This window comes from Myodes glareolus, chromosome 6 (genome assembly GCF_982192425.1).
Source record: "Myodes glareolus chromosome 6, mMyoGla1.1, whole genome shotgun sequence".
Taxonomy (NCBI): domain Eukaryota; kingdom Metazoa; phylum Chordata; class Mammalia; order Rodentia; family Cricetidae; genus Myodes; species Myodes glareolus.
In genome coordinates, this window is record NC_142031.1 from 59167222 (window position 1) to 59177512 (window position 10291).

Here is a 10291-nt window from a genome sequence, read left to right on the forward strand (position 1 = left end):
GAGGCCACACTGAGAAGTGGGGTCTTTAGGGAAGTGATTAAGTTCTACCCTCTTGAATGGAGCCCCACGTAAGGATACAGCAAAAATCTGCTCCTGAAGTAGTGAGCACATTTCCCAAACACTGAGCCTATTGATACCTCAGATTTGGTCTTCCCAATGTTAGGGACAGTTAGAAACTATTCTCATTCATAAATTCAGTCTAAAGTGCTTTGCTATGCCCGGTGAACAGACTAAGGTGTGTTTGAGAACCACTGATCAAGTCCAACTCCATACCATTTTTCTTTTTCTTTTCTTCGTAAAGTAGCCAGGGTTCAGAGAGGGCCAGGCCTTGGAAAGACCAGAGTCCCTTGGTGAGCAGAAGATGCAGGGTCAACTAGAGATTCAAATATGGCTGTGCCTGAAAGCAGACAGTCCTCCACGACACCGGTTCTGCCTGTCAACAGAACAATTCTCTTCAGAGTCCGAGGTCCTCTCCATCATGGGCTTCTCTTCCAGCACATCCTGTGTGTGCCAAGCTCTGTGGCCAACCTTCATGGGTGCCAAGTGTTCATCTGTAATAATTATGAACAGTAGTTATTCATGAATGCCTTAAGGCATCCTTATGCATCTTCTGTGGCTTTCAAATGTTTCCATGGATGCAAGTCTGGTCATTCATTGCTCGTGTCTCAACAGAGACAAGAAGGGCGAGGATAGCCAGCTTCGTAGACTGAAGCCCGTGCTGAACCCATCCACAGCCCTGGTCGGGTCTTCTTAATTTTAGTCTGTACAAATGAATACTCAGATGTGTATTATGTCACTGCAGGGAATCCAACCCTGAGCAACATCCACCTAGAGATGCAGGCGGCTGCTACTCTGTGAATACACAGCATTGAAAGATAGGTAGCAAATTGTACAAACGAGTGTAGTAAGGCTCACGGGAATAAATGCGTGGAAGACAGCCATGCAGAAAATGAAAAGACAAAGTGTACATTTGGTTTCAGGGATCTCAGTTCCTAAAGTTGTTTCACAGCAACCCGTTAGTAGAGACATAGATACCATGACGTGGGAATATTGCCAAGCCTCTTTCCTCACCTCTCCCACCCTTGTGAGACGGTACTCTGTAGCTCTCTCTATACTCAGAACTAGAACAGAGGGGAAGTGAGGTTTCTGCCTTTCCCTGAACTCTATTGCAATCCAAACAGATTTGGGCAAGAGCCTTTGAGCACATACATTTTTCCAAAGAGAAATATCTTTGCACCTAGACAACTATTGAAGGTACAGTCAGCATTGCACTGTCCTGCTGAGGCTGTTGTAACAACCATCATACTCTGGAAGCTGGAACGGCACCCTTCTCCTATTCTGAAGCCTGGGAAGTACAAGGTCAGAGTGCAGCTTGGTGGTTGATGGCTACCCTAGTCTAACTTTCTGACAGTTAGCCTTCTTGCTATTTCCTCAAATGGAAGAGGCAAAAAGGGTCCTATCCTTACCCAGGAAGACATCACCTTCACCTAGTCAATGTCCAAGGTCACATCTGCGCATCCCATCACTGTGGGGATGAAGGTGTCAGCATCCGGGAGGCAGGCACAAGCAAGTATCTACGTGGAATGAAGAGGGAGCATGGTTTGCAATGCAAACACCCTATGTGTGCCCTGCAAGACACTTTTCTGTTGAGTCTCAGTTTTTCTGTCAGGAAATAGGTAACTGAGACAAGGGACTCAATCTGGGGTGAGCACCCTGATATGCGAGGTGTAGCAAATGTTTCTGCATGGATGAATTCCTCTGAGGTACTGCTGCTTTTAGGCACAGAAATGAACAGCCTAAGATTGATTCATCGAGTGAGCAAAGCAGGGTTCATCTGGATGTAAACACACAGCAGCTCTGGAGGACTAACCTGATTTCGCAACCCATGGTGCAGGGTCATGTCCCTGAGTGTATGACTTCAAGAGTTCCTTGTCCCCATAGCTCCTGTCAGAAGCAGAGACTGAGTGAGCGAGCTCTCTCGAGAAAAGAAACACCAGGCTAAGCCACTCAGGCTGTTGTTCTCATCTTACCCCTATGGACCACTGGGCCAGATGAGGCTTGGCAGAACCTTTAAGAGAACATCGTAGCTTCTGTTTGTCTGTTTCAGACCTGGCATTCCCATGTACATGTGGACAGGTCAACAGTGAAGAACTGTGGCTCTCCTTTACTGAATTAAGTTAAAGGACTTCTTAGTACTATGCTTTAAACTGCCGAATGATACCCTCAAATGTGACCTTATTGGAAAACAGGGACTTCATAAAAAGAAGTTGTACTTAATTATGGCTTCTCCTCATCCAGTGAGATTAGTAGCTTTAGAAGAAAAGGGGATGGAGAGAGAGAACACCATGGGCCATGGGGGTATAAACAAGAGACAAGGTGGGAGTGGTAGCCAGGAACTGTCAGAGCTCTTGGAAGAAAGCTAGAAGATGCCAGGAAAGATACTCCCTGAGAATCAATGGGGTGCACCTCGCCTGTCAACACCTTGACTTCAAACTTTGAGTAGATAAATTTCTGCTGCCCAAAGCAGTCCGGTTTGCCCTCTGCAAGAACTAACACACCTTGGCATCTCCTTAAGTGGTGTTGCCAGGCTTTAGTATCACAAAGAGAACTGAAGCTTGATGTCTCAAAATCTTATTTCATACTCACTGCTTGCTGGGATGTTCGTGGCAGTTCCTGTGGGGTGGGAGGACAGACTACAGAATGAGCACCAGAAGCAGCAGATTGCCTGGGCATCAGCCTAGACATACAGACCATGAATAAAGGCACCCTCCTTTTCCAGTCAGGTCCTCATTACAGGAAATGATGCAGAGAGGTAAAACAGAAGAGTTTGTGTAGACCAGAAATCATGGGTAGTGGACTAGGGTTTTCTAAGGGGAACAGAACTGATAGAATGAATGTATTAAAGGAAATTGTTAGCTTTTGCTATGTGGACTGGGCAGTCCCACAATAGCTGTCTGCACACTGGAGAGTCTGGGAACGCTGTTGCTGCTTAGTCCACCATGCTGGGTGCCTCAGAACCTCCAGTTTGGGCCTGTGGAGTTCCTGGAGGTCTCTGACCTCCAGTTTGGTTTGAAGGCTGGAGAAGCTGGGTTGTGATTGCATCAAGAGATGCTGGAAGCAATGGTAACTGGATAGATGCACTCACTAGGGAGAAACAAAGACAGGCAGAGAGCAGCATTGCTTCCCTATAATGGCTTATGTCTAGGCTACCCCTGGAAAGTGCACCCACTCTGGGAGAGGGTTCTGTCTCCTTGGTTTATTCTCCTAGAAGGGCCCCCATAAATCTGCCCAGAGGCCTGTCTCAGTAGAATCCAGGTTCATTTGACACTCATGGTGACCCATCATAGTTGATGACCAATGTTCCAGGTACGCATCCTACCCATGCAGGCTCTTTTCATGACAACTTCATCCCTTCTTCTGGAACACAACTCTTCTTACATTCTCCCATGACCATGTGTGGTTTTACTTTCAATTACTGTGGTGGTTGAATCAGATGGTCCCCACAGGCTCATATATTTGAATGCTTAGTCAGTAGGGGAGTGGCACTCTTTGAAAGGGTTAGAAGAATTACAAGGTATGACCTTATTGTAGTAGGCATGACCTTGTTAATGGAACTGTGTTGTTGGAGGGTGAGTTTTGAGGTTTTAAAAGCCCACGCCAAGCCCAGAGTCTATCTCTCTCTGCCTATGGATCAGTATGCAGCTCTCAGCTACTGACCCAGTACCATCCTGCATACTGCCATGCTCCCCACCATGATGATAATGAACTAAACCCCTGAAAGTGTAAGCAACCTTCAATGAAATGCATTCTTCCTAAGATTTGCCTTGGTGATGGTGTCTCTTCACAGCAATAAACAGTGACTAAGACAATGAACTATTGAGCAGGTATTCATGAAATTTTCTTCATGTTATGATGTTCATTGAGTAGTTGTCTCATTTTAAAACTCATGACTGTTGTATGCATGCTTGAACTTCAATTATTGCAAATCCCTTTGCATCAATTCAAATTTTTATGGAGTTCTTGTCATTCTTTATATTTTAGAGTTATAAACATCTAAGACATTAGACAGTTCTACCTGCCTTCCCTTTTGGTCCTTTGGATTTTTAGTCTGCCTCTCTCTTTTTAAAATTCTTTTGATTTATTTACTTATTTTTGTGTGTATGGGCGTTTTGTATGTATGTATGACCGCATATGATGTGTGGGTCTGGTGTCCACAAAAGCCAGAAGATGGCATTGAATACCCTGGCACTGGAGTTACAGACAGTTGTGAGCTACAATGTGTGTTCTGGGGATCATATTTGGGTACTCTGAAGGATCAGCTAATGTTCTTAGCCACCAATCCATCTCTCCAATCCACCTTTTCTCATTTTTATATATTGTAAAAATAGAAGGATTGAGGTTCTGCGGATATACAACAAACAGAACACATTCTATATCATTAGGATGCTCTTAAACATTGCACCTAATTTTCTGAAGTTTTACTAATACATTCTTGTAGCTTTTTGAGGATCCCATATGAAGAAGTCTATATAGATCAGCAGTTCTCAACCTGTGGGTCATGACCTCTTTGGGGTTGAAGAACCCTTTAACGGGGTTGCCTAAGACCATCTGAAAACACAGATATTTACATTACAATTCATAACCGTAGCAAAATTATAGTTATGACATAGCAATGAACATAGCAATGAAATAATTCTATGGCTGGGGGTCACCACAACACAAGAAACTGTCTTAAAGGGTCACAACATTAGGAAGGTGGAGAACCACTGGCGTAGATGATGTTGTAAGTAGACACTTTTAATTCTTCCTGATTGAATGCCTTGATCTTTCTTCCTTGTCTGTCGCACTGGCTTAAAACTCCAGCACAATCTTGAATAGATCAGTAGGGATAAAGACCATTTATATGGCTCTAAGTTTCCAATACTTATTGTATCCGCTCAGTTATTGAGAAATGAAATATTAATGTAGCTGACTGGAACCTCTGTTTTGCTTATTGTCTTTTCATAGGAGTTGTGCTTCTTATATTTGAGGTATCAGGTGTTAGGTCCATAACTATTTAGGATTTAATTCCTTTAATGAAGTGACTCTCTCATAATCATGAAATGCCCTTTCTAGCTGTTGTTAAGAATCTTTGTTCTAGAACTTATGTGATTTGATATTAGTTTAGACATCTACTCTTTTGGTAGTGTCTTGATGATGTATCTTTTAAAAATTAACCCTTAGTTTTAAGATATTTAATATTTATTTATTCATATTTATAATGACTTTCTCACAGGAAGCTTTTATCAAATGTGACAGACTTTACTTTTAAACAAAATTGGTTTTTAATTATGAGCTTGCAATGTACAAGTACCCATAGAAACGTCACACCCCTTGGAGCTACCCAGTGTGGGCAGTGTGAACTGAACTGTGGTCCTTGAAAGAGCTGCACTTAGTTCTTAACTGCTGATGTATCTGTCCAGTATTTGCTTTTTGATGACACATATCTGATTATCGATGTGGCCTATTTTGCATCATCCAAATTTCTACTGAGGTTCTTTCCTTTTTATCTTTCATCTCTTTGATTCTATTGCTTTGGTTTAGTGGAATATATTCTTTTAACAAAAATTAATCTCCTTAGTTGGGTTATAAACTACATCTCCTTACATTATTATTTTGATGGTTACTTTAGGATTTCAGAGCATTCATCTTAAACAATCGACTTTTGGGTGATAATGTGTCATTTGCTGCATAAGGACCTTACATGGTGAACTTCTCGATGTGTGCAGTCATACTTCATTTGCCAGACTTTTTACAGATGAGACAAAATGCCTGAGAAAAACAACTCAAGAGGGGGTGGATTTGTTTTGGCTGATAGTTTTGAGGTTTTATTCCATTACTGAGGTTGAAGAAAGGCAAGACAAAACAGGGGAGTTTCCATATTGGCAGAGAGAGCAGAGGAGAGAGAGAGAGAGAGAGAGAGAGAGAGAGAGAGAGAGAGAGAGAGAGAGAAAGCGTCTGAGCAACTTCCTTCCTCCGCATTATTCCATGCAGGCTCCCAGGCATGGTGTGAGGCCACACACATTCAAGGTAGACCCCCTCCCTTAATTTAATACTGTCTGGAAATATCCCCAGGCTTCCCAGTCAAGAATATACTTCATTATTCTCCTAGGCACTTGTCAATCCCACTAAACCAGCAAGAATGACCTCATGTGTCTTGTGTTCTTTTAGTCACACACTTTGATTTCTATGAGTTATAAATCTTACTGCACATTGTTACTACTTTACGTCAAACCATTGAGTGTTTTAAAAGATTTCGCAGAAACAAATATCTTTATAACTACACACGCTTTCACAATCTCCTATTTCTTTGTGGACATATTGTGTTTCCTTGTTTGAGGTAAGAGGTGAGAGATACAGCTTTTTATGTTGTCCTTAACCTTCTAGAACACTGGCCAAGCATCAGGCTCCCCAATCTTCTGAGTTTTTGATTATTATTATCTCCTGGCTTTTGATTATGAATATTTTAACATTGTTCTCTGGCTCTTTTCCTCCTCCTTGACTAGTACAAGGTAGGCAACTTCATGGCATAAAATGATTCTTTAGGGAGAAGCTTTCACAATCCGGGTCTTTTTAGAGTCCATTGTGGGAGGAAGCAGTCAACACAAGTTCAAGAAAACCAGGACGCGTATATTGTTGTCCATATGACATAGATATGAATTATCTTTTATCTCTGATGACTTGAATAAAAATGAAGATGCTTTTAAAGAACACATGCCATGTGTCTGAGGCCGTGTTAGTCTGCACTGATTCAATGGTACCACATCTGGACCATTATCTTGGATGGAGGAAAATGTTTGCCTAAGCCTGTGGATATTGACAGGGATTTCCAAGATCCATCTGGCTTCTGCAGGAAACAAATCCTTCATCCTCTAACTTTTTGGGGGTGGCACAAGTGGTCACTCTCTGCCTGGGAATGCAATGTTGTTTTAATTTACTTTCTGTATGGACATCGAGTGGGTGGTTAGACAACTTCAGAGCCTTCTCTTTGGTTCCCTTTTCAACACCCACCCTGGGCCAGTAGGTCAGGATACAAAAGAAGGTCTTGCTTCCACAAGCATGTCAACTACAAATTGTACAATTAGAGAACCCGGAGATGGTCACGGCCTATGTTTGCAGACTCTGTGGACCTGATTTGAGTTTGGATTCAGCAAGGACTCACTATGGATGCACCCCCCCCTGCTCCCCTCACCTCCACCCCTGACTCACTAATTAAATAGTGAGCCATGCTGAGAGTCTCTGGACATCAGGGTCAAATCTCACCTGTAGTCGGGATTCCCAGGAAGCCTGGTTAGTTCTGTGCCCCTGATGTTCAAATACATGACCGTAGTTCCTCTTGGAAAATTCATACATGTTGGGGTATTCAAGGTCTCTCACTGAAGCTTGAACTTACCATTGTTTGGCTAGTATGGCAGCTAAACAAGCCTCAGCTTTCTTTCTGTCTCCATTGCCTCCAGTGCTAGAGTTAATGCTATACAAGCTACATCCAGCAGTTTTCTTTTCCTTTCCCTTCCCTTCCTTCCTTCCTTCCTTCCTTTCTTCCTTCCTTCCTTCCTTTCTTCTTTCTTTCTTTCTTTCTTTCTTTCTTTCTTTGTTTATTGTTTTTGTTTTTAGAGGCAGGGTTTCTCACAGTCCTAGCTGTCATGGAACTAGCTCTTATAGACCAGGCTGGCCTCGAACTCACAGAGATCAACCCTGCCTCTGCCTCCTGAGTGCTGGGATTAAAGGTGTGCACCACAACCGCCCGCCACCCAGCAGTTTTCCACAAACAATTTTCATAGTTCAATTTTCTTATTCTTGAGTATGAACTCTGTAGTAATACAGACAGTGATAGTATCAGTATCCAGTACCAGAAAGTTGGACACACAGTAGGCGGTACTACATTTCTTTCCTGCATAGTTAAACAAGGCAGACACAATGCTTACATGCTCTGCGACTGGAAGCACCTGGAATTCATTAGGTTACAGATTTATCAAGACACGTTTACAACATAACCCAAACAGTTAACCTGGCTTTCATAAGTGGAGGCTTTGCGAATGGCAGAGTCTTGACAGGGGTCCTCCCATAAGAAGGAATAGTGGCTGGTGAAGGTGGAAGAGCGAGAACGCTTTTCAGGCTCAAGGTTTCAGATTCTGGATAGAATCCTTGGGAAAATACAGCACAGACTCAAATTTTTCCAACTGTTGTCTTGCTATAATGCATCTGTCTTAATATTTAATTTACATTTAGGCTATTCACTAAGTATTATAATCCTAAGTCTAAAGCTCAACATTTTGTGTTTATTAACAGTGGGCTGAGTAAATATGATGTACCTCAGTTAGGATTCCTATGTAGATATCTGAACACCCCAGGAGATGGTATCTGGAGATAGATGAAACTTAGGTGTAATGATACAATGCACTTTGTAAGAGGCAACGACCTCTGTTCCACGTGACAGCCATATAAATGCAACTCAGAAGAGAACCTCTCCAGAACCTGGATACTGGCTCTCTGATTATATTCTTTATAAACCACACAGTTGAAGGTAGTTTTATGACCACATCCTGTGTGGACTATGATTCTTACTGACCTGGACTAAGAACTTCGAAGTTAGCAGAGGGATCATTTGGTCTTTATCGTCTTCAATAACATTCTGTGAGCACTGATCTTGGTTGACAGCTTGACTACGTCTGGAATCACCTAAAAGCCATAAGCTGAAATCACTTGTGAAGGATTTTCCTTTCATTCTTCTAGTATATGCTAAATCCTGACTGCAGTTTCCCTACCTCCACACCTCCCAGTTCCTCTCCTTACCTCCCCTCTCCCCCAGATCTACTTCTCCTCCACTTCCCTTCCAAAAAAGAGCAGGCCTTCCAGGGATGTCCACTGAACATGGTCTAACAAGACACAAAAAGACAAGGCACAGGCCTTCATATCAAGGCTGGATGAGGCAACCCAGTAGGAGGAAAGGGGTCCCAAGTATAGGCAAAGGAATCAGAGACAGCTCCACTACCAATGTTGGGAGTTCTACAGGAACACCAAGCTACACAACCATAAGGCAAATGCATGTGTGTGCGCGCACACACATGTGCGTGTGCACATCTATCTGCCTGTCAGTCTGTATGTCTGTGTATTCACTCTATCAGTTCTATTCCTTTAGAGACTAACAAATTCTCTTTGCTTTATTCCTGACACTTTAATGAAGTACTATTATCTCTCTACCAATTGTTCTCTCCCATTTGCAAATATTTGAACAGTGGGACTATCAGATCATCTCTCAAAGCTACTGCTGGTAGAGGTCTTAGCAATAAAGCCAACAAACCATTCTGCGAACTAACTGGGCCCCACTTCCTTCCTGGAACAATGTCTCTATTGTCATTTGAGTGGTTAGTGATTAAGAACCCCAAGCCTCACCTTACCTCTTTATCTTGGATCACTCTCCTGGTCTTACTGTGCTGAGAGGGTCAATGTGGACTCACATGGATGGAAGATCTGTTAGAAAGACATGCCTGTGAAAGGAAGAAGCATAGTCTTTGGTTTAGAATCAACAAGTGTCCATCAGTCCAAAGCAGAGCTCAGCAGCACACACCGGCCATTAAGATGTAAGCAGTCACGCTATTGTTCCAAGCACTGACTGGGTAGACAGTTCTGAGAATACCACAATATCAGAGGTAAGCAGAGACAGACCTGAAATAGCTGACGGCTAGGGGCTGCCATCACACAGTGTTCTTTCCTGAGCGAGGGTCTGGGCTACATTTTCCTGGGTCCAGCTCCTGGTCCTACGCCATCCACAAGATGTGTCTGAATAGTTCACTCTTAGGGAAACGTAGATTCCACCCCAAGGGTTTGTTTTCCCTCTGTAATGACCTGATTGAGTTCTGTGAGGTTGGTGTGAGCATGTGCCCCTGTTCTGAACTAGTTGGGAACACCACGGTTAAGGCATTTTAGCTTCAGTGGGATTCTAACGTCTGATCATTTCCCATTTTTTTTAAAGTAAATAAATTAAGATTTCAAGGGGAAGTACACATCCTTCCTGGAACAACCCAGCACACAGGAAGGAGTAACAATAGCTTCCACCCTTAAGCTCACTCTTGTCCTCCTGGGAAGGAAGTGTGAGATCTGTGGGCCTGGACAGACCCTGAGATCCCTGATGCACTATCCACTCTGGCTGCACAGGCAGAGAGACTCTGGGTCTCTCAGAAAGACAGGAGTGGCCTGGGGAGAACTAATGTTCAGTCTTTGGGTGGAGTACAGAGGAAAAGAAGGATACCCA